The sequence below is a fragment of the Furipterus horrens genome, unplaced genomic scaffold (genome assembly GCF_987537825.1).
Source record: "Furipterus horrens unplaced genomic scaffold, mFurHor1.1.pri manual_scaffold_4, whole genome shotgun sequence".
Lineage (NCBI taxonomy): Eukaryota > Metazoa > Chordata > Mammalia > Chiroptera > Furipteridae > Furipterus > Furipterus horrens.
The window spans coordinates 119,034,303-119,060,162 of record NW_028327174.1 but is presented as its reverse complement, the minus strand read 5'-3'; the positions used below and the strand labels follow the sequence as shown (position 1 = coordinate 119,060,162).

Genomic DNA, 25,860 nt, shown 5'->3' with positions numbered 1-25,860 from the left:
GAATCTGGGTTTTCTACTTATAAATGCCAGGACACACCCTTTTCAATAAATGCTTCTTTACATTCATGAGTCCTTGGGATAAAATTCTAGATGTTAAATCCCAAATGGCCAATGGTGCATGCATCTTTAGAATCTTTTAAATGCTCCACCCACGGCCACCTCTCAGTGTGCCTGTTAGAGGCTGTGTGCTGGGATGTGCACCTCTCCACAGCCTTGAGTCACAGCTCTGGGCTCGCACACTGCTCATCCCACCTGGCTGACTGACCTGTAAACAAGTTTCTTGTTCTCTCTACTCTCAGCCTCCTCACCGGTAAAAATAAGGAAGGAACTGTCCCAATCCAACAGGACTGTGGTCAGGATTCCATCAGACAGGCAGAGAAGGCATCTGGCACGTCACTTATAAGGTCACCATAACTATCACCTAACCCTACCCCTCATGAAGCTGAGTGAGGATGAACTCAAAGGCTACAAACTGTATTATTACACTTTCTGACATTCTGGAAAAGTCTATAGGGACAGAAATCAGATCCGTGGTTGCTGGGAGAATGGGGGAAAGGATCTGACTCTGGAGGGGCACATGGGAATTTGCGGAGGAATGGAATTTTTCCATATCCTAATTTGGAGATAGTTACATGATTGTGTATCAAACTCACAGAGTAGGACATCAAAAAGAGTGAATTCTGCTGTATACAAATTATACCTTGGTAAATCTGACTTACAAGCAAATAAGAGAAGAGAAGTAAGCCTACATATTGCGGTGTGGCGTTCCAGGCCAGGCCACCCAGCCTGGCTGCAGTCCTTCTGTCTCTTGTTCAGTCCCGCGTCAACACTAACTCAGCACCCTCCCCATCCACAGACACAACAACAGCCTGTGTGAGTGCAATGCTCCCACCAGGGTCCCCACCCTGCCAGGGCCCAAATAAATGGTGTTCTCCAAATGGAACCTGTGTTCACACTATGGCTCCACATCCTCCTCTGCTCCCTCAGATCTGCCTTCTCCCCTTGGGGGAGGTCTGCCTGGACCACCAGGAACTAAATATTTTCCTTTATGCCTCCACCTCGAAGGTTCTCAACTGCAGCTGCACATCAGAATTCCATGAGCTGCTTGTCGAAACCACAGATGCAAGACCCAGAAGGTTCTGATGTAACTGGGCAGGTGTGGAGAGACACTGGGGTTGTTTTTTTGTTTTGTTTTGTGTTGGTACTTCATTTAATATTTGTTGTATTTTTTCCATTACCTTTTAGTAGTCCCCTTATACACCCCTCCCCTTAGCAATTACCACACTGTTGTCCATGTTCATGACTCCTTTTTCCTTTTTGGCTCAATCCCTCCACCTCAATACCACCACCCCCTAACCTCACCCTTAACTATCATCCTGCTCTCTGTGAGTCTGTCCCATTTTCCTTATTTGCTCAGTTTGTTCACTAGATTTCATTATATGAGTGAAATCATGTGGTATTTGTCTTTCTCTGACTGGCTTATTTCACTTAGCATAATGTTCTCCAGATCCACCCATCGTATCACAAAGGGTAAAATGTTCTTTTTTTATGGTCAAGTAGCATTCCATTCTGCAAACGTCCCCTAGCTGTTTTACCCACTCATCTACTGATGGGCACTTGAGCTGCTTCCATTTCTTGTCGATTGTAAATAAAGCTGCAATGAACATAGGTGTCCTTATGTTCTGAATTAGTGTTTTGGATTCCTTAGGATATGCTCCTACAAGTGGGATCGCTGGGTCAAAAGGCAGATCCATTTTTAATTTTGGGGGTATCTCCATAGTACTGATTTCCATAGTTGTTGCACCAATCTGCATTCCCACGAACAGTGAGTTTGGGAGCTTTCCCTCCTCTAGAGTTTTATGAAACAGTTTGAGAAGCAGAGGTGTTAGTTCTTCTCAGAATGTTTGGTAAAATCCCCCTGTGAAGCCATCCGGTCCAGGGCTTTTGTTTGTTGGGAGGTTTTTTGTTTGTTTGTTTTTGTTTTATTGCTTCAATTTCACTAGGTATAATCTGCCTATTCAAATTTTCTGGTTCTTCCTGATTTAGTTTTGGAAGACTGTATGTTTCTAGGAATTTATCCATTTTGTCCAGGTTGTCCAGTTTGTTTGCATATAGTTGTTCAAATATTTTCTTACAACCCATTGTACTTTAGTGCCAGTTGATATTTCTCCTTTTTCATTTCTGATTTTAATGTTTTTTTCTTGATGAGTCTGGTTACAGGCTTGTCAGTCTTATTTATCTTTTCAAAGAAACATAGTTTGGATACATTGACCTTTTATATTGTTTATTTTAGACCCTATTTCATTTATTTCTGCTCTGGTCTTTATTATTTCCATCCTTCTACTCACTTTGGGCTTTGTTTGTTGCTCTTTTTCAAGTTCCTTTAAGTATGAAGTTAGATTGCCTATTTGGGCTTATGCTCCATAGGGTGGGGCAGAGAAATTCCTGTGGGCAGGGCTATTGCTTCCCCTCAGGCTGATGCCACTTGGAGAGGAGTGCTCTGCCTGAGAGAGATGGCTTCTGCAGCATGGGGGATGACTCAGCACAGGGATCCTGGCAGCTGTTTCTTCAGTTCTCTCCCTGGAGAAACTAACCCAAGACTTTCCTCAAGCATCTCTAGTCTATTCTGCCTTCCCTCTGCCAGAGCCCAGAGTAAGTGGTTACAAATGAAATTTTGTGTGTTGGCCCTTTAAGAGGCTCTCTGAGTCTCCAGCTGTCTCTCCCTCGCAGACAGAAATCCTGCTGCTTTTCACAGCTAGGTATCATCTGGGTTCCTTTCTGGCCCTAGTGCTGTAGGCTGGAGAGCCCAGCTTGGGGTTTAGACCCCACACTTCTCAGGGGGAACCCTCCGGCTGCTGAAATATTTATCTGTACCTTCAACTGCTGGGTACGGAAGCCAAGCCAGCCCTCTCACCTTTGCTCTGCACTTCGTATCAGTCACGTTGTGGTGAAGTGGTTTCTTCTGTCTGTTGTTATAGCTTCTCTCCAGCTAGGGTTCAGTTGGTTATTCAGGATGCCTTCTCTACAATATACCTGTAGTTGTAATTCCAGATTTGTCCTGGGAGGTGGTAAGGATAGCTTCCAGTTACTCCTCTGCCATCTTGGATCTGTTTTTTTTGGTTTTTTTTTTAAAGGACCCCAGGCTCAAGAATGACCAGTGTGGCTCAGCTGGTTGGCTGGGCACATTTCCACAAAGCGAGAGGTCGCTGGTTCAATTCCCCATTAGGGTACATGCCTACATTGCAGGTTTAGTCCCTGGTTGGGGTGCACACGAAAGGCAACTGATCAATGTTTCTCTCTCATATGGATGTTTCTCTCCCTCTCTTTTTCTCTCCCTTCTCCTTGCTCTAAGAATAAATAAATATTTTTTAAAAAATGAAAGAGGGAACATCACACAGACCCTACAGACATTAAAAGGAAATAAAGAAATATTACAAACAACTTTATGCCAACAAGTTTGACAACTCAGATGAAATGGACACAAATTGATACACACAAATCATAAGGACTGACTCAAGAAGTAACAGAAAATCTTAACAGCTTTATGTTAATAAGATGAATTCATAACTAAAAGTCTCTCCATAAAGAGAACCCCACATAGCTTCACTAGTAAATTCTCTCAAACATTTAAGGAAAAAAATACCAAGGAACACTTCCTAAATCATTGTGTGGGGCGAACATTACCCTGATACTGAAAGCAGACCTGTACGCTCACCACTACAAATTACTAAGGGAAATGAAGGAAGAAGAGAGAGATAGTCCAGGCTCATTGACTCAATATTGTTAAGAAGTCAATTTTCTCCAAAATGATCTATGGAATTCATGCAATGCCAGTCAAAACCCAAGCAGGCTTTTCTGTGAAACCTGACAAGCTGACTTTAAATTTATATGGAAACGCAAAGGACTTAGGATAGACAAAATAACTGAAAACAAAGCAGAGCTGGAAGGCTCACGGAACCTGACTTTGAGTTATTATAAAGCAACAGTCACGAAGATGGCATATTATGGGGGTCAGTGAAGAATAAGCCACGATGGACTAGAACTGAGTCCAGAAACAAAGTCACATACATATGCTCAATTACTTTCCAAAAATTCCAAGAGAAATCAGTGGGGAAAGGATCGCTTCTTTAACAAAGGGTGCTAGAACAATTGGACATCCTTATGCAAAACATGAACCTTAATCCTTAGCTCTTTCCAGTTAAAAATAAACTTGTCTGCCCTTAAAAGACATCATTAATAAAATAAAAAGGCGTGATATGACTACCAGAAACTATTTGTCATAAAAATTCTGACAAAAGATCTGACTCCAGAATATGTAAATAACTCTTACAACTCGAATATAAGATAGCCCAATTTAAAAGACAGCAGAGGACTTGATCAGATATTTAAAAATATATATAAAATACAAATAGTTAACAAACACAGGCAAAGATACTCAACTAAACCTCAATGATACATTACAACATACCTACTAGAATAGCTAAAATTAGAGACTGATGACTGCAAGTGTTGGCAAGGACGTGAACAACTGCACCCACACATGAGCAGTAGGGGTGGCAAATGATACATCCACGTTTGAAAAGTCTGCACTTTCTGATGAGTTAAATATACACTTCCCATACAACCTGCTCATCAGGAGGTACCCAAGAGAAAAGAAAACGCATGTTCACACTAAGATTTGCACAGGAATGCATAAATCATTTTTTATTGTAATAAGAAATACTTATGCAATGATTTACCATTTCAACTATTTAAAAGCGTACAATCAGCGACATTTGAGTACATTCAAAATATCACGTAACCATCACATATTAAGCAGTCTCTCTCGCCATTCTCCCCGCCTTCAAACCCTGGAAACCACTAATCTGCTTTCTGTCTCCATGAATTTGCCTGTTTGGGGTATTTCATACAAAGTAAATCATAAATATGTCTCCTTGTATGTCTGTTTTCACCAAGCATATTTTCAAGGGTTGTCTATGCAGTACCATGTGTCAATGCTCCATTCCTTTACAGTCAAGTAAAGTAATATTCCATTGTTTGGAAGAATCACATTTGGTTATACACCCATCTAATGATAGACATGTGGGTTGTTTCTACCTTTTGATTATTGTTAATAGTGCTGCTATGAACAGTCATATACAGTGTTCATTTGAATTTTTCAATTATTTTGTATATATGCCCATGAGTGGAATTGCTGTGGCATACAGTAATTCCATGTTTAACTTTTTGAGAAATCTCTAAACTTTTCTAAAGTTGCTGCACATTTTACATTCACATCCACAACATAGGAGGGTTCCAATTTCTCCATGTGCTCACCAACACTTATTTTCCATTTTTTTTTTTTTTTTTTTGACAAAAGTCATTCTGATAAATGGGAAGCGGTCTCTCACTGTGGTTTTGAGTTGCATGTCCCTAGTGATTAATGATGTTGAGCATCTTTTCATGTGCTCATTTATCATTTGTAACCCCGGCTGGTTTGGCTCAGTGGATTGAGCGTCGGCCTGCAAGCTAAGTGTCGCTGGTTCGATCTTCCAGTCAGGGCACATCAGAGAAGGAAAACTCTGACTCCAAAAAACCTCCGCTGCCTTGCGGCATACCTCTTCAGGGGAAAGGCTAAGGGAGTAAACCCCGACAGAAAATCCAGAGCCGGAGTCCCTAAGGCGGTTTGACGTTGTAGTCAACACCGGCAACTCCTGCGGCGCACCTGAAGCCAAGCTGTATTGACTCCGTCTTTCCCTTGGACCCTTCAGCTGCGAAGAGAGGGGGGGTCTGCTGCATGGGCAACAGCAGACCCTCCATATCACCCTGCCCAGGCTCTGTAGCTTCAGCTTCACTGGAGAGGACACTCCAGCGTCATCGCAAGATGTCGATTCAACACGGGAGGAGACAGATACCGTGTCACTCCCGAGTCGGACTGCACAGCCATTCTCGGCAGTGCAGATACTCTTAAGAAGCTACACCATCGTCTCTCGAGACGGACGGCTGCCAACGATTTATCATTTGTATATCTTCTTTGGAGATATGTTTCCTCATGTTTTAACTAGCTGTTTGTCCTTCTGTGTTGAGTTGTAGCTCATAGCACTTATATTCACAACAACCCTGAACAGGAAGCAATCCAAACATCCACCAACAGGTTGATGAATCAATAAAACATGGCATACCCACAAATGAAACAGGATTCAGCAATAAAGACAAGAATTACTCAGCAAAACATAAGACTCTCAGAAATATTGTGCCAAGAGAAAGAAGCTGGACACAAAAAGTCTATAACACATACTTCCATTTTGAAACTCTTGAAAAAACAAATCTCATTTATAATAATCTAATCTCGACAGATCAGTGATTGCCTGGGCAGGGGTAAGGAGCTGAATGCAAAGAGGTAACAGGGAATTTTGGGAGGGATCACAAGATTGCCTTGGGCACTTCATGAATGGTGGTGCAGCACAATGACCTGCAGGCTAGAGTTTATCAACCATGGCCTCTATCATGATTACATGGGGCAGGGGCATAATGATATACAATTGTCAAAACTCACTGAACAGCGTACTTAAAATAAGTACCTTTTATTGCATATAAATTATACCTCAATAAATTTGGTTAACAAAACATTGTTTCTACAGCAAGCACCAGAGTCTAATGTGCACCCAGAGTGTGGACCATGCCCCAAGAGTGCACCCACAAAGGCAGCCTGTGCTTAGCCCAATGGCTCTTAAACTCCCCAGTACATCTGAATCCACTGAGTGGCCTGTGAAAACACAGAACTTCTGATTCAGGGGGTCTGGGGAAGAGCCGAGAACCTGCACTTCCAACGAGTTCAGAGGATTCAATGCCGCCAGCATGAGACCACACCTCGGGAAGTGCTTTCTCATGCTCCTAGTGTTCAGCAGAAGTGGAGTTAAGTCAGTGTATGTAAAACCCTGGCCCTTGCTAGCGGCTAGAGCCTCACTATAGGAAGTGACAGGCTAATTCAGGAAGCAATGCTCACAGCCCAGCTGACAACTGGACCAGCAAAAGGTCAAGGCCTCAGTTTCCCAGCCCCAGGGGACCTGGCACCTTTCTCCTGCCCCACACAGCTGTGCTTTCTTCTGGGAGGGCATCTGCCCCTGCCTCGGGGTTAGGCAACTTAGCTCTCCAGGCAAGCAGACCCCAATGCCCAAGTGCCCACGGCTGTGTTCAGGTCTCGGCCCTCCTGAGCCATTCTCTGCCACTCTGGCCCCCTCCCCCGTCTCCAGACCCAAGTGCCAAGCAGAGGTGCCCTGCACACTACAGGCCAATGCCAGCTTTCAGGGGACAGCTGGCCTGACCCAGTAACCCCGCCAACCTGACCATCTCATCTCCTAGGACTAGAGGATCCTGGCGGGAACTCCCCTCCCCACCTTACCCTCTGCTCCATCCTTTCCTTCAGGGCAGAGACCTAAGCCCAAGCCCTGCTCTCAAACCCCCCACTTTGTCCCATCGAGTACTCCACTTCTCATAAACTCCTGCCCCCCACTGCAGACCACTCCTGAGGACACCAGTGACCTCGATGCTGTAAGGTCAATTCTCAGTCCTCACCTCACTGGACCCCTGACCAAGCAGTCCTTCCTCCTCAAGCACCTCCTGCCATGCTCTTCCCCCATCCTACAGCCTTCTCCTGCCTTCCTGGCCAGGCCTTACTGGTCCATGAGCCTTGGACCTCTCTTTCCACCTCCCTGGCACCTGACTCACAGCTTTAAAAACACTGCCGTTGTGCCAGCATCACCCAGCCTAGCACGCTTTTGCCAACTCCAGTTTCTTTTGTGAGGTGAGCCCCTCACCACCTTTGCATGGATGGAGATGAAGCTTACAAGGCTCTGCCTGGAGAGCTGGTCATCCTCTTGAATTCTCCATCTCAGAGTGATGCTGCCCCCATCCCGCTGGCTGTCTGAGCTAAGAATCTAACCATCCTGTTAGCTCCATTTTCATGACACATCCAGAATCCTGCCAGAACTGGGCTTCTGCTCCTCCCAGTGGCCACTTTGCCCTCTGGCCTTGCTTATGCGTCCTTGGTCACTCTGCACCTCCTCCACACTACTGGCTGAGGGAGGCCCACTGGCCGCCTGATTTCAAATTCTAAACACCCCCAACTGTCAGCTCCTTTGAATGCCTGGACCCCACACACTTTCTTTCTCTGGAGCACTAAGGCCCCATAGGTAACATAATCTGATATAGTCTTCTCTGTACTCATCCATCTCCTGCAACTTGATCATAAGCTCCCAGTGGGCAGGCCTTCTGTCTTTTGGTTTCTTGCTGCAATTGGTACTCAATAAACATTTATGGGGGGAAAGCAGTGAGACTTCATGAAGTGGACAAATTTGTGAGTGCAGAGAGCCTTAAAGGTCTAACTCCTTCAACTCAAGAAAAATGAGCAATGGGACATCACCTCCCAAGGTCACAGACCTGCCGAGCTCCCTGAATGCCTAGGTGGCACAGCTCTGCTTGGATAGGGCCTCAAAGCTTCTCAAAGAACTGGAAAGCATGAGCCGTACCAGAGGTGAACGGGAAAAGGGGGTGTATGCTTGCACCGATCCTGATGGCAGGTGGCTCAAGGCCATGCAGACACGACCCCAGGCTCAGGGTTTAGCCCAGCTGTGCCCTCCCTCAACCACAGAAAACACTGGTCCACAACAATGAAAATTCCCAAACACAAGGTGAGAACAAAGGGGCCCAGCTTCAGGCCCTTATTTTGGGCAGGCCCTGAACAGTGTCCCTCTAAACAAAATCAAAGTACACATCCAGCAGAGCCCAAAACACCCAGATGCTAGATCAAAGCAAATTATATTCTGGTGTTAAAAGCAACTCAAATTTCTTGTAATAGGGTAGGAAAATAAAAAACTCAAAAACTAGAATTCCAGGCAACTTGTACTTTTTACTGGTAGACTTACCATTTTTTATGCTTTTTCTGTTAGTGCAGATTAAGGAAAAAACAGACAAAACCTCTGAAAATGAGGGCAACAGCCCACAGTGGCTTTACAAATGGCTGTGGAAACTTGCCTGCAAAGGCTCTGACCTATCTTTGCTTTCATTTTTGAAGGGGAATGTGCTTCTCTACTAGAATTAGGACTTCGGTGTGTCTGAGGTGAGGGCCTCCTACCTCGGGGCCCAGGACCGAGGACGGCACAGTCTCTGCTCCCTCTCCCATCGCCGGGTCATATACTGCTGTTGAGTTTTCAGAGTTTGGGTCTTGTCTACCTTCCGTCGAGGGCAGGATATCTATTGATGTCTGTGTTTTCATGGCTTACAGAGCATTATTCAGAGGGTCAGTGACTCCTGATTCATTGAACGTCTCATTAAAACCACATTCTCTCTCTCTTTCTTTTTTTAGAGGGAGGGAGGAAGAAAGAGAGCAAAAGAAACACGGATGCAAGAGAAACATTAATCAGTTGCCTCCCATATATACCCAGACCAGGGACCACACCCACAACTCAAGCATATATCCTTACCAGGAATGGAACCAAACCAGCAACCTTTTGTTTTGTGGGACAATGCCCAACCGAGTCACACCAGTCAGGGCTAAGCCACATCATCTCTATTAAGGTGTGTAGAAAGAGGAATTTCTACAAATCTAATGGCATTTAAAATAAATTTATATTTAGAGAAATGTAGAATATTTAAAATAGGATATTATGCTACGTAATGAAGACCTCTTCTTAAAAATTAATTTTAAAATGGCAAAAATAATTCCATTGTAAAAGAAACAAACCGGAAATAAATACATATATAAGTATATGCTTCACACCTCATCCCCCCTCCACTCCCTGCCCCTCTCCCAACACACACACACTTTCTCCTCCAATACACATGCATACACTCATACACACTTTCCTCCCACCCATCCCTAACAGTGGATTCATTTGCTCAGAGCTGTGTCCCTAGAGCCTGCAGCTGTGCCTATTCCACTCTCTACAGAGGGCATTCCATAATGATCTATTCCATAAAGTGTGTGACCTTCAAGATTGGTTTCTGTACATAAGTACCTACACACATGTGATGTTTTCAGTTAATATACTGATACTTCTTTTAAAGTAAACCTCTGAACTCATTCATGAAGTGAAGAATATTATGGCATGTTTTTTGGAGGGAAATAGGGTTCTTAGATGATTATTAACTTTTTATTATGGAGAATTTTTGAAATACACAGAAGTGGATAGAACAGCATAACGAACCCTCAGGTACCCTCATACAGACCCAACAACCACTCACACACGGACAGATCCCCAACACACCTTTGCTAAAAGATAATGATCTTTTTAACATAACCACAGTGCTGTTAAAGAATGTGATCATTCTTTATAATCATTATTTGCTCAACAAATGTCTAACTGTCTCATAAACACCATGATTTTTGAAAGGACTGATTGTTGGAACTGATGGTCTGACTGCATTTCATTCAAAGCCTGCAATCCTGGGGTGCTGCTAAGATGTGATCCAGGAGGGGGTGTAGTCTGCTTTCATGGATGGCATCTGAGATTTTTAAGCCAAATAACAGAGCCTCTCCCACTGGATGAAGGCTCACACAGGTGTATGGGGGGGGGGGCAGGGCATGGAGCCAGCCTAGGCCTGCATGCAGGAAGGTCAGGCAAGTGGGAAAGTGACCCACTCCAAAGAACTGGGATCAGCCAGTTTCCTGGACCCAAGAAGGACCTTAACTGGCGTGCTGAAATTGCCACCCTAGCTCTAAGCAAGGCCCAACAACAGGCAGGCTGGACATGCCATCTCCATGCAAAGGAGCCAGCCCAACCTGCCCGCTCTTGGTGATGCCTGAGACTCGCCTTAAGACAGCCAGGGCAAACAGAAAGAGGGGAAGAGAGGACCCCCCCATCATGCCTCTGTCACTTTTTGGCAACTTTCCTTCTCCTTCTCTTCCCTTCTGAAATGGTAAAAGGTCAAGGGAGAAACAGTTGTCCCCAGCAGAGACTTTGAAGGACCAAAGCCTTTCTCTCAGGGACAACCCTCGACACTCAGCCAACGACAAATTCATTAGTACATTTTTACACTGCCAGCCTCACCACCACCCTGCCACCCTGTATACCTAAACAGTTAACAGGTCACTGTTGTTGCTCCACTGCCTACCACCTCAACTTCCCAGGAGTTCTTTTAACCAAGCCAGTTCTTAGCATGAAGGGGAAAGTCGCTATGAATTATGAAACAACCAGGAAGCCAATTCACTTGTATAGCTGCAGGGGTCTAACTCAGGGACACTGGAGACACCCAAGAGACATACATCCCATGAGCTCTGGCCCCAGGCTTGCCACACAAGACATCAAGACATGGGTCAGGAGGAGGTTCTGTGGCCACCCTCCCAGCCCCACCCACTTTTTCCTTACCACCAGAAATGGGACACAAAAGACGGAGTGGGAGGCCTAGGCCTGTCCACGCTGGGTGTAGGAGAAATGGATTCCCTCCAGAAGCACAGAGACAAACATTGATCTTTGCTATGCATTATTGATTTTGCTGTGTGCTGGCACTGATGAACAGTCCTCCCCCCACTCAGAGCCAGCCATTAGTGTACAGTCCCAAGCACGGGCTTAGACGTCTCTGCCTGGTGTGTAGAAGGTGCTTGAGATGAAATCGGCCTTAGACTACTCACATGGTGGGGTGTATCTCTCTCCCCCACACTGTGAGGCATGGTCCTGCACCCCACATTTCAGCCCGGGGCTCCAGGCAAGGCCACTAGAACACCCTAGATACCAGAGAAGTCTCTGCAAGCTCCATTTTCCAACAAATATGTGTGCTGGTCAGGAGGGTGAGCAGAGGAACTCAATGGTACCATTTCAGAGGGCACAGACAAACACATGGTAAAGCCAATCATGGAAGCCAGTCCCTATCCCATGTCAGCTCAAGGTCCTACAACACCCTGCAAGGGAGGGACCATCAGAGCTGCCTCTCAGTTCTAGCCATTATTTTTTTATTTCTTGATTTGATTTACCTGCTGAGTATACTACAGACACATATCATCAGTCTGAGGGTCTGGCTCCCAAGGGGGACAGTCCTTGCCCACAGAAATGCCTGGTGTGTTCCCTCATTCCGAAATTTTTCTCCCTGGTAGCACATGGTGTCTGGGCTACTCAGAGCAGGCCTGCTTTATTCTTCTTTACTCTTGCAGACGATGTGCATAGACACCAACCGTTCAAGTGACAATTGGGGCATTATCTCTTCCAGAATCCTGGCCCCACTGCTGCTGCTGCCTGAGTGGCCTATTTCTGGGACACAGTAATCATTCCCAAGTAACGGCATCCAGACAGGCAGCAGGCAGACCCCAGGCCTGGGGCAGAGATGAGGTCACAGGCCAGCCATGTCACTTCACCCCCTGGGAACCTCCACTTGGTGGCACCTAGTGGATTTAAATAGACTCAGGACAGGAGGGCCAGCTGCTTGGCCACAGGCCCCGAGTCCAGCCTGGACTCCATGGATGTGCTCCATTTAAAGGGAGGTTTACAAAACAAAAGCAAAGCCAATTCATGTGGCACCCACTCCAGAAAGCAAGGCCCAGCCCTCAACCACAGACCTCATTTTCGGTGTACTATCCACCTACGGACTCCCGTGCACCCCCACCACCCAATACTAAATCACATTAATGAACTGGACGACCACGGCCCAATCTCCTTTGCACGTTTGCACTGGCAGACCCCCAGCGGACTCAGCAACCTCCCCTGCACGCAGCTCACCAGGCTGTTGCAACAGGTGCAGCCAAGCCAAGGCTGGTGCTTCTCCTGGCTCTTCTGGAATCACTCAGCCAAAACCCTGAAGGGAGACAGGCCTGAGGCACTCGCAACCGGGGCCGACCTGCCCCACCTGTCCGAGTGTGGAGCTCCGGGCCCAGGGTAGCGGCCTCCGAGACCCGAATGGAAGCCGCGGGGCCCCGCCAGGCCCGAGTGGCCGGAGCCGGGCCGCACTGGCTGGAGCAGGGCGGGGACAGGAGGCCAGGAGCGCGGCCGGCACGGCTGAGCGCGCCCCCCGCCCCCGCGCCCAGCGGAGCCACCTGCACGCTCGGGCCGGGAGGTAGCCGGGGAGGGGTGGAGTCTAGGGGGCCCGAGCGCGGTCCGGCGGCCGCCCGGCGCACCTGCCCGCTCCGCGCGCTCCCCGTGCCCACCCGCGCTTACCTGGCGCGGAACGTCCCGGTCGTGCCCCGCTGGCAAGCACGGGCGCAGGAATGGCGGCGGCGGCAGCGACCGTGGAGGCGGAGGCTGAGGCCTGGGGCCGAGGGGCGGCGCAGGGATGCTGCGGGCAGCCAGGGCGCGGGACCGGCGCGAGAGGGAGCGAGCTGGCTAGCGCGCAGGCCCCTCCCCCGTTCCCCGCCTCCCCCTCTCCCCTCCCCTCTTTCCCCCGCTTCCTCGGCCCCGCCCCCCGGCTCACCTCCCACCTCCTTTTCTCCCCACCCTCTCTCTCCCTCCCCTTTCTTTGGCTTCTTCCTCTCCCCTGCCGCCCTGCTCCGAGGTCCCCAGAGGCTGCCTGCACGTGCCCTGGGGCTCTGCTGGATTCAGCACGAATTCTGATGAAGTGCCCAGTTACCCCTCCTTATCACCTGCTAATGGACCAACTTGCCCCTTCTAGGGACCCCGCCAGATCTCACCATTTCCAGGCCCCCCCAAATCCCCAGGGTTCCAGCCCCTTAGGTTTGGTACAGCTCTTCTGGGGACCTCTTGCACAACGTGTGAGCAAAGCATGTGGGCCTCCAGGCCGCTTGTGCGGTTGCTTCTAAGCAAATCTGACTTTGGGGCTAGAACATTTCAAGCCAGGGCCCCTGACATTTTCTCAGGGGAGGCAAGCAGGTGCCTCCTCCAATCTTTTTGTTTTACGCGGCGCTTCTGTGCCCCTGTGCCAACTGATTACCAAGTATTCACCATCTTCTACACCTGATGGCAAAGAGTTTCCCAGTGTAGTCCCTGGTGACACATGTTTGTACCAAACCATGGGTGTGGGGCCCTGGGTGACCTCAGAACACTAACTCGCCTCCGTGGGGAGAAGGAAGTGATGGGCCCGGGACCATGGGTCTGGTGCATAGGCCTCTTCAGGGACACTAACCTGAGAAAGGGAAACAGTCCTGAGTCAGTAGTCGGGGTTCGCACCACCAGGCCCCATCAGCATTCCATTGGCTGCAGCACATACGTGGAAGTCGAAGGATGCTTCTTGATGACCACTGGCCGCTGAGAACCAGAGCAAGTTTTCAAATGAAGATATTCCTAAATGACCAGTAATGGCCCCAGAGCCTCAGTTCCCTTCAGGGGCCTCCTACCTTTCCCTGCTGGGCCACCCCCCTCACCCCCTGGGCTTAAGACCTTAAGACCAGTGAACACACAATAGGCCAGCAAAGACCAAGATGGTAAAGCAAGTGCACAAGGTGCAGACTGGGTTGGGTGGGAGCTCACTCCCTCCGTCTGTGAGTGCAGATTGTGACCCAGAATCTGATAGACTCATGTTTGTCTTGGGTCTGATGCTTTCAAGGTAAACTTGGCCTCTCTAAGGTAAGGAGAGGGTGACTATCTCCAGGGTCAGCTGCACACCAGAGAGGAATCGCCTGAGAGTCTACAGTGCCATGTGTCCGCATTCAGTGCTGGGAACTGTACAGGAAGTGGGGGTGATACCTTTCCTAAGCTCCCTTCCAGCTGGAGGAGTCTATAGAGTATAAGTCCCATCTCATTTGGATTAAAGCTTCATGGAAAGGAATTAGGGCAGGGTTGTTTTGACAGCATCCCATGCCAAAAAATAGAGACCTACTCTTATCGATAAATACAAGCATTACAGAGACTGGGGGGTGGGGGGCTCTCCTGTGTTGTTTACATCTAGAACACGGCCTTCTTGCTTAGTGTCTAAGGACAGCAACCAGCAGGCCATAGGAGGGTCATTGATACACTCGAATACTCCAGCCTGTAAAATGGATGTGTGGTGCACAGAATGGTAAAATCAAAATATTTTCAAAACTATCCTGGAAGAAGGATTATCCTGTGGGGCAAGGAAGGGCAGAAGGAGGACAGATGGGTGGAAATTAGATTTGAGAGTAGGTTTCTATCCACTGTGAGCACTTTCTGGCAGATCTGCCTGCCAGAGGATCTGGCCACCCCTGGAGAAGTGTGTCCTTCAGGGTCAGTGTCTAGACAGGTTCTGGAACTACCACAGGGCCTGCTGGAGGATGCCAGCTAGGACCTCTCCCAGCTGTTAGACCCATTCCATGCTTTCTTAAAACTGCACACATGGCAGGTCCTCACTCCCTCCTACTCCCTCTGCAGAGCAAGCAACCCTGGAAAGGAAGAAGCTAGTTAGCATACCTGTCTTGGAACCAACGCTTCCCACTTCAGGACCTTCAATCCCAAACCTCTCCTGGTCTGTTCTCATTTATGTAAAGGAGACAGGAGAGAATTCTATGAGATGATGGCTGTTCCTGCCACCCGCCACCCGGGAGGTCCTCCTTTCCTGTGGCCTCACTTGGGTCACACAAAGGGATCCAGGCCGTCTTTTCATTCTTGTTGTTACTGTTCTACATTCTACTATGGGACATTTTAAACATGTCCATAGACTAGCCAAATGGCCTCCATCCCCACATATGGGGTGGCGATCTTGAGTCACTCACTCCTCATTCCCCAAGCACTAATTTGAAACATATCAAAGACCAGTAGGAACCAATTTGTCTGCAAGCTTCCCCAGAAATGCTGAGTATTTGGACACTTACATCACATTTGTGAAGTGTCTCTGCATTTCCCATTAGCCTGTGGTCACCATCTATGTGCAGATGAGCACAGCAACTGCCTAGGTGATATTTAAATTCCATATGAAAAGAAACTCAGTGTGGCGGCTTAGATGGCACAAGCAATACTCAGCTTCTGCCATCGCCCAAGCGGACATGAGGAGAGACACCATTTCTTGGCCTCAGCTCCTCTGTGTGGTAGGCTGGGAGCAGTTTTAAGATGGCCCACATGGGGATATTTGAGCAAAGGAGGAAATGTTTTTGAGAAAAGCTGGCCTGTTGCATTTTACCTGCAGCTGTAGGAGCAGCCCTAGCCCCAGCCCATGACCAGGGCTTAGCACATGGGCTGCAAGGCGAAGGAAATGACAGCCTCCAGAGAAACAGGCTCTTGGGCCTGAGGTAATATGTGAGGAGCCTATGTGGCTTCTAGATGTGAGGAAATGTCTTTCAACTGTGACCACAAAGCACTGACCCTTCAGTTGCGTGGGACGAGGCCTCTGCTGTGAGTGCTGTTGTGGCTACCCCACACCTCACTGCCCTCCCACCCCAGAAAAAGGCCCACCTCCTGCTGTCATCAGGGTCTCCACCAGCACCTCATTGCTTACTGTCACAGCAGTCTCTTCAGCTAAAGAGGGAAGCATCCATGTGCCTCTAGTGCCCTCCTGTGCCACTGCCCTCCTGGGACCCCAGTGGATGCAAAGCTCTTTTCTTGAAAGCCTTGTTCTGGAATATAAATGAAGTGGATGAGTTGTTGTCATTGTTCTGTGTGCCTGAACAGTATTCTGGTTGTCAGAACACTAAGTGCGAACGCCCTGTGGGGAAGGGGTGTAATCTAGTCTCCCGCCTACTGTCCTAGCACCTTCCATGTGCTAAGCACAGGACATGACTTGCCAAGCCTTCCTTTGTCATACTGGAAGGTAGGATTCCAGACAGCAAGGCTGGAGAAAGTGGCTGAGCACCACCCCGCCTAGACCCAGGGGGAAACTGGAAATTAGGGTTGCAGAACAGGAGGCTGGCATGCTGCCTGGGTTGGCCTCTAGCTTAACCAGAACTGGCGTCCTCATTGATCGGCACCAACAATGCCTTCCTGACCCCCAAAGGCCATCAATCCCACCTGCTACAGAGCCAACCCACTTCCCTGTTCCCCCTGCCTTTGCAAATGTCCATCAGGTGTTAGAGACCTTACGCAGCCTGATATCATTTCTCCAGCCCCAGCCACACATCCCTGCCCAGCAGAGTGTCTCCTCCCACTTTGATGTCACCTCTCACATCTCTCAATTACATCCTGCACCAGGGGCCCACTGTAGTAGTTTCTCTGTGTCTTTCTTTTTGGTGTGGCCTTCATTTTGAGTTTCTAGAGCTTGGTGAAGTCTGTTGACCTCTTTTCGATATAATGTTTTTAAATATGTAATATAAAATACAGGATTAGAAAGTAAACCTATTATGCTGAAATTTGGTTATCAAAACATTTTAAACCGTGATCCATTTGCTTTATTTACTCATACTCTAGCAGCAGGTATGATAACTAGTAATTCTGAAGTTGTGATAAACTGCCTGGTATTTTATGATGTGATGTGGAAACATCTGTGATTTCTACTGGGACGGGTGCCACGTTTGGCTAACATGACAGACTATGTTCTGTCACCTGCATCTGTACTTGAAAGAAATGCCTAATTTCACTTAGAGGTAACTTGGGTTGGGGGAAGAATATAATTTTTTTACCCATCTATTCTACCTGGATGGACTGTCCAAAGTCTATCCTGATTAAGAATTAGTATTATAAAGGGAAGAGACTTTGGATTGCCAGCATCTAGCACAATGCTTGTATACAATTGCCCTCAAACATATTTATTACATTAATGAAGGAGACAAGACTCTAGTTGCAAGTGACAGAAGTTTAGCTCAAACTACTGGCTCACTCCCATCTAAAGGTGTTGTAGGAATAGTTGGAAGCAGGGACAGACTGCTGTTGTTAAAGTTTTTCTCTTGCCGACACCTCTGCTTCTTCGTCTCTGATTAGCTCTAATTCTGTCTGGCTGGTGCTTTCACTCTCTCCTGCCACAAGGCTGTTGGCAGCCTCAATCCAAAATGATGACAAAGATTATTTTTCACCATACTTTGAATCCTGTGGAAGGACTTTGGTTGGCTTGGTTGGGTCTCCTGCCATTCCAATAAGTCATAACCCTGGACAGGGATGGGGAGTCATGACTGGTCAGACATGGGCCACTTGCCCACACCAGAGGCAGGCTGTGGTTGATCACGTTGCAGAACCTCGGGACTGAGTGAGGAGCACTTCCTTAGTGGGCAGATGGTGCTGAGTAGACAAAAACTACCCCATTCAGCTGTGTTAGAGCAAGAGGGCGAGTGAGTAATCACAGTGCATTTCTTTGAGGGCAGGGTTTCCTGCTGTAGTAAAGAGACCTAACATAAAATATGGCTGTTTAACTAAGAAATAAGTTTATTTATGTCCTAAATAACATCTCCAGAAGCAGACAGGAAGAATAGGACTAGAGGCAGCTGTGCACCCTCCAAGTGGATATTACAAGCCACCTGACTAGAGGGAAGAAGAGAATGCTCACAGGTTCAAGGGCAAGACCAGGAAGCATACACATCACCCCAGTCACATCCCACTGACTAGGACTTACTCATAGGCTGTGTGTAGTTTCCAGGGAGGCTTGGAGATATAGCTGCTCACCAAGTGACTGCGTGCTCTCAGTTAGAACCCACTCCATTGAAGAAGGGGAAGGTGGTTCTGGGTGGACACTTACAAAGTGCCATAAACCCGTTAGTGTAATTAGAGCTGTAATACGTGTAAGTGGAACACTACTCACACACTAGAATATCTAAAGTTGAAAATATGTGTCAGTGAGAATGTGGAATTTTCACACATGCTGGTGGGAGTGTAAAATGGGGCAGTCACTTTGGAAAAATATTTAGCAGTACCATGAAAGCTGAAATACACATACCCTAGCAATTCCTTCTCTAGGTCTATACCTGAGAAAATTAAGTGCAATTTGTTTGCCCAAAGACATATACAAGAATGCTTTATTATGATAACCCAAATAAGGAACAGTCCAAGTGGACATCGACATTAAAGAAGCAAGGAATCCTGGTATATTCAGAATGGAAGACTTTTCGGCAATGAAAAAGGAAGAGCTCCATGTAACAAAATGGTTGAGTCTTTTAGATATCAGTCTGAGTGAAAGACATCAGACACAAAGAGCCCACACTGCATGTTTTGTCTACATGAAATCCTAAAACAGTCAAATGTAATCAGTAGTGATTATTGATAGATCTCCTTCACTCTTGGGCATGTTCTGATAAAAGAAGTCACCACGGGCACTATCCACATTTGTTTTCAACCTATGTGGTGGTTAGCCAAATCGATACATATGCCATAATTCATTGATGATGAAATTTAGAAATCCTCTAGCGCTGAGGATGTCTGTCTGTAGTTTTGTGTTTGTGAGTTATAGTTCAATCAAAAAATACAAATATGCAAAAAAGGAAAATGTTACATCATTAAAACAGTGGTGACTCAACTCTCTAGAGGACATGCCCAATGGAATTCCTCGACCCCACTGGAGAATTCCTGGTGGGCAGAGGCTGCCGGCAGCTGGGGTTGAGTCCTTGACACCACTGGACTTGAACTTCCCAATACCAACATGCAGGCAGTGCGTGCTGGCCTCATTTTCCAGACAGGAAACAGGGTCATGTTGGTTATGCATACTATTTACTGCTTGTATCCTTCTGAGGCAGGATTTGGACCCTCGTGTGGGGACTTCAGGTGGTGCCCTCTACACACAGCTATATCAGAAGGCTCTGTCCCTGCTCTCTCCATCTGGGTTCTGGACCTACAAGCACTAAAAGGGCTTTTTAGAGATTCTGCAAGAGTTTAGGAGGCTCCATCCCTTTGTTCATTTATGTTGCTATTAACAAGCAAAAGGGGGTTATTTCACTTGGCACCTTGGTGTAAAACCCAACAATTAGTGTTTAGGAAAACAGGTCTTTATTTACCACATTTTTCCTGGGGAGGGCTGTAAGCACTTCTGCTCAGAGCCCTGTTCTCCCACGGGACCCAGCACTTCCCTTGCTCCCCAAAAGGCTAGAAGCCAAAACATTTCCAGAAGTTCCCCATCCCTTATCTGTCAGCTGTCTCCTTCAGGATCTGGGGACATGATGTCATCAGCCTCCAGATAACAGTCCAGGAAAACATGTGCCGTGTTGCACTGGATCATGGTGAAGTCCAGGTTTTAACAGAGTCCTTTCTGCCTGTCCTGAGTTCCCAAAATCCAAAAGTCCAGGTCTGCGAGGTAGAATTCTTGGTGACTTTGGAGTCAGCTGAAGTCAGCACAATTGAAACAGCATCATGTCGGCTGTCTTACCAGTCCAGACTGCATGACGGAATTAATCCTATGAACTGCATAGCTGCTTTTTCCTGTCAGAACATGGAGGCAGCTAGAATGCACACCTGGACTTTTGGTATACGCTAATCAACCTGGCCCTGGATTTAGCAGTTCCCAAAGGATATGCTGATGGACTGAACCTGTTTCCAGGGGAAATGGTAATGGACCTAGCTTGATATGTTAACTAATCTGGTGTGTGTGTGATGGGGTGGGGGAGCAATGAGATATAAATGACCTACTGAATATGTTGATAAACAAACTCACCCTCACTGAAATGTGTGGTTGACAAGTATAAAAAAGATGCCTGCAGAAGTGTGGGACTGCTACAGGCCCACGAGGAGGACCGGGAGTCCCCATTCCCCATTCCCCATTCCCTGCTCCCTTGCTCCCCATTCCCCTTGCTCCTATGGGCCCTTGAGTTGGTCTGGGAGTTGCCTCTCCCCTCCACTCCCTTTCCTTTTTTCCTCAATAAACCCATTGTCTGATCCCACAGTGGTGTCTGGGTGATTTCTCAGAGCAAGGCTGCCCTGACACTTCCTTCTCTCAAACGGCTTTCTCCTCCCTTCTCCTTGCAAACTACATGGCTCTATCTTGCTTAAGGTCTGCCACTTTATTTTTAAATCCCTGACCATGGCCTTTGTTGTAGTGAGTGTGGTAACCGATTCTGGCCATTAGCAGAATCTTGCACAGGCCCAGTAAGCTTTTGACCATTCCAAGGTCAAAATCCCTCCCATCTCCAAGGTGCCTTGGAAGGCCATGGCTATTTGCATAACTAAGACACTAGTTATTGGCCATAAATATACAAAGGCATCCCTTAGGAAAAATGGCTATGCTCCCCTGAGTCCCATCCCCCATTCTCCAAACCATGGGCTGTGGGGGATTTTGGGGGATGGCCTTTTTCCACTCTGTAACATTACCAGGACCATCACTTAAATGTAACACCTAATGACAACTAGTAACACTATTTTTTTTTTCAATTTCAGTTTACATTCAATATTATTTTGTATTAGTTTCAGGTGTACAGCATAATGGCCAAACAATCATATACTTTACAAAGTATTCCCCTGATATTTTCAGTATCCACCTGGCACCATACATACTCATCACAAAATTATTGACCATATTTTCAGTGATGTACTTTACATCCCCATGACTATTTTGTAACTACAAATTTGTACTTCTTAATTCATTCACCTTTTTCAACCAGTCCCCTCCTACCCCTCCTACCTTCTAGCAACCATCAGTCTGTTCTCTGTGTGACACTGTCGTTTTAATTGAACACTTAATGTGAGTCACACACTGGGATACTATCTGTTCAAAAAACATTTAAATATGACTATGAAGTGTTTAAAACATACAACAGTTCTGGAAAAGAATACAGCAAATTACCCATCCGAAGGACAGACTGCCAGCACAGTAAGCCCTTCTGTGGCCCCCTCCCAGCCTTGGTCCCCGTGCTTTCCCTGAAATAACTATAGCATGAATTCGGGTGTTTAATTGTCTCCTGCATAGAAATATCGTTGTGGTGGATGTATGTACCCAGATTAAAATGGTTTATAGGCCCAGCTCAGACTCTTTGGGAACCTTAGGTGACACCAGAAAAGGCTGCCAATTAGCACGCAATCTCCTAGAAAGACAGCAAGCCCTGAAACAGCTTCTTTTTCTATTTCAGAGTTCACTTACCGTGCCCTTTAATGTTCCCCCCATTCTATATTCAAGCCTCTTCTGACCTACATGAACCTGTTTGGAGACGGCCTTCTCTGGCTAAACGTGGCTTCTCTAATTATTGTTTATCAAATTCTATTTCTTGCATCAGGTCAAAATCAGATGGTGATTTGTTCTCTCTATCACCACAATCTGTTCAAACAGTCACATTCTGAGAGCTTGTAGTAAATTATATAGCCCAAAAAGGAAAATGAATGTGCTCCTGCCAGCTTAATATGGTCAGGGTTTTGTTGTATAATACTGCATTAGGACTCTTCACAAACAACAGGAGTTATTTTCTCTGATACCTGTAGTAACACAAAAGTGACCGGTGAGACACGAATAGGATTAACTTCTAATATTCTTTCCCTATAATATAATAATATTTAATAAAGAACCTTCTCATCCGCAGCCCTTTGCTTTTCAAACACAAGTATTCTTAGCTCGGAAAGAAAATTGAAGTAACTCACGACCTTTCAAAGGTGATAAATGCCCTGTAACTGAATGAGAAAGAAAATCCTGCTCTTGAAAGCACTTATGAGAAATGGGCAGAGTGGGGAGCTGCTCCTCTGAGGCAGGAAGCTGTTTCCTTTCTCCTTAAGTGGTTTGCAAAGCACCCTGTGGATGCGCTAATGGCATTAGAACTCAGGGTCTGCCCCATTGGCTACAGGAGGCCAGAGTGGCCCTGGGAGAGAGAAGTTGAGCAGGAAACGGCTGTGGCCCACCATGCCCTTCGCCTTTCTCCAGGGTGCAGTGGCACCCAGATTCACTACAGAGACACAGAACATGGCCGAGGGTGATTTGTAGCAAATCCAGCTCAGAGAGTACAGAAACGGTTATCTCAGTACCCTTCAAGGAGAAACGAGGAGCTTCCTCGTGGGCCTGTCCCGGGGACTCCATTCTTTGTAGGAAAGTGGTCTCTGTTAACCCCCACCCCCACTAGTGCTAGAAGCAAAGAAGATCCCCACGATGTGAGCACATGCAGTGTTGTCCCTTTATTAATGTCAATGTTTCTGTTTCAAAACAGAAAACAGATTCATCCGCAGTTTGCGAAAAGCACTTTTTCGGCTAACTCATGTGAATGTTTTACACGTTTATTTTCGTTATGCAATTACCAACTCCTGCTTTCATTTAATTGTGTGAAACTGCAGCTAGCCTGAGTTAGAATTATGTCCCCTCTTTTCTTCGTGCCTGCCCCATCATTACAGCCAAAAGCACCTGCTATTTGTGAACCAAGCGGCCGAATGGAGCCTGTAAGGATACCAAGGCCTGTCTGCCTCCTGAAGGGTCTGTTGCATCTGTCTGGGACTTGCTCTTTCTGGTTTCATGAGGCAAGATTCTCTTATTCAGAACATTTCTCTTTGTCTTCCTTCACTCAGCACTGAGGGACTGAGAAAGCTTGATTGGAGCCTGCCCGGGGACATCCGTTGCCCTGGAAGCAGCCCTGGGTCTCACTGGGGGTGCAGCTTTGGAAGTGAGGTGTAGGGTAGCCAAGGAAGGAGTGTCATGACCCCACCACGAGAAGCTCACATTCTAGGGCTCAGTCTTCTTTCTAAGGGCGGCTGTGTTGGAATCTTACCACTGTCATTGGAAGCAGGTTCCGGCCAGGTCTGAGAAGGGTGTCCTAGTGTTACAGAGCAGGGGGGGGGACCCCTATACCGTCCTCTGCAAAAAAAAAAAATCCCCAGAGTTTGCAGGTTGGGGGATGGGGGAGGGGAACAGCTTTAAAGATGCCTTTGTGTATCTATGGCTGGTAGCTAGTGTTTTAGTTATACAAATGGCTTTGGTTCTTCCAAGGCCCCAAGGAGATGGGAGGGGTTTTGACCATGGAATGGTGAGGAAAGAGCATAAGGGGCCTGCGCAAGGTTCTGTGAATGGTTACAGCTGGTTACCACACCCACTGCATCACAGACCCTGGTCAGGGATTTAAAAATAACGCACCAGCCATTTTTGGAGAGGAGGAGCAGTTTGCAGAGAATAGAGAGAACCACACAATTTACAAGAAGGTAGGGAAGAGATCCAAGCTGCTTTGAAAGGGCAGAGAGAGAACCACGCATGACCCAGTGCAACACGGCACATGTTTTGCTGGACTGTTATACTGAGGCTGATGACATTGTACCCCAGATCCTGAAGGGGACAGCCGATAGATAAGGGATGGGGAACTTCTGGGCATGGTTTTAGCTTCTAGCCTTTTGGGGAGCAAGGGAAGTGCCAGGTCCCATGGGAGTACTCACTGCCCTCCCCAGGTTGGAATACTGTAAATAAAGATCTGTTTTCCTCAACACTAGGTGTTGTGTTTTACACCAAGGCGCCACATGAAAGAACCCCCTTTTGCTCTGTAACACTAGGAGCACCTGGAGAAGTGGGAGGGCTGGACAGAGGAAATGAGGACCAGTCTCCTCACTTCTCTTTTCCATCTGTGACATCTCACCTGTTCCAGTCTGCAGGCTCTGGGTGTTCATCTTGACATGAATTAATTCATCTTAGCCCTCGGGTTGCCTGGTTTCCATGCTTGTTTCTTCCTGGGCCAACTGCCCTAAGAGGCTTTGACCTCTGAGCTGACCACACAGGTGAGCTGGGCCCTGGTATCGAGAAGTGCAGCCACGGAGGCCAAGAGGCTGGGCTTGGTCAGGAATGGTACTTCCAAGGAGGTCCCTACTGAAATGCACACTTATTATCTGGGGCCTATCTTCAAAGCTTTTTTTTTCAGCCAGTTCTGTCTATGAAGGGGAACAAAGTTTTGCCACCCCAAAATATGCCTTTTGGGATATTGACTTTAAGCTAGTTATTGAGAAACAAAAGGCTCAGAAATCATCTTTGACCCTCCCCCTTCATGTCTAAGAGATTCAGGTGGAAAGGCCTGCTCCAGCAAGGGAATCAACATATTCCCTAAAGGATTTTCACCAGAGCCTAATTTAAGGATGGTAGACAGAAAGGCTCCATGCAGGGGCCTATTAACAAGGTCATTCCCTGTCTCCCATTGTTTCTGGGTTGCCTAGCAAGAATTCTTTCTCCCATAAAAAGGGGGGAGAGAGAGAGAGAGAGAGAGAGAGAGAGAGAGAGAGAGAGAGAGAGAGAGAGAGAGAGAGAGAGAGAGAGAGAGAGAGAGAGAGAGAGAGAGAGAATGCCCAGAAGATACCTACCCCGCGGTCTAGCTTTCCAGGCTAGCGGCTAGCTGGGGCTGGTTTGTGAGGGACAGGTTATTGAGAGGCCACACTTCAGCCACCCCAGTCTAGACCTGCCCGAATGATAGGCCCTGGGGTTGGAACACCGGCTGAGGAACAGTGACCGGCCAACTGACTGGACAACTGTTTGGGAGGTTTTCAGTGAGTGCCAGCTGTGGCCAGAATTCTTGGGGTGACCATCTCCCTCTGGCAGAGTAACAAGGGCAGTGGGGTGAGGCAGGGGTGTGACAGGGTCTAACAGAGGTTGCTGCACGGCAGAGAAGATCTAGGCTGTCTGGGGCCCCTGGACCTGGCTGAGCTGAGAGAACAGACCTGTAGGACACCAGGGAACCCAGTGTCCTTTCCCTGCTGGCCCCGCTGCTCCTAGAAACTGCTTGGAGAGAGCAGGGCTACTGGAGGAAATTAGAAATGCCTGTGCACTCAAGGCCAGCTGAACTTGGACCACCGACCTGAACTTTGTTAGTCATCCACTGCTGAGAGACAAATAAACCTAAAGCAGCGGTTCTCAACCTGTGGGTTGCAACCCCTTTGGGGGTTGAACGACCCTTTCACAGGGGTCGCCTAAGGCCATCGGAAAACACATATATAATTACATATCATTTTTGTGATTAATCACTATGCTTTAATTATGTTCAATTTGTAACAATGAAAATACATTCTGCATATCACATATTTACATTATGATTCATAACAGTAGCAAAATTACAGTTATGAAGTAGCAACAAAAATAATTTTGTGGTTGGGGGTCTCCACAACATGAGGAACTGTATTAAAGGGTCGTGGCATTAGGAAGGTTGAGAACCACTGACCACTGAAACAGCAGCTATGTATGTATTATTTGTCATGATTCTGCTAGTTTTCATCT

General features: G+C 47.2%; 1 protein-coding gene and 1 pseudogene across 1 annotated transcript in view; both read right to left on the bottom strand.

Annotated features, from left to right (window-relative positions):
- LOC150012732 (semaphorin-4D-like) overlaps positions 1-13,271 on the bottom strand; it is a 94,989-nt gene extending 81,718 nt beyond the window's left edge. Inside the window, exon 1 of the mRNA XM_090273978.1 lies at positions 13,122-13,271. The gene's annotated coding sequence lies outside the window, so the exon portion shown is untranslated. The remainder of the gene's footprint in view (positions 1-13,121) is intronic.
- LOC150012731 (dual specificity mitogen-activated protein kinase kinase 5-like) overlaps positions 12,216-25,860 on the bottom strand; it is a 37,345-nt pseudogene continuing 23,700 nt past the window's right edge.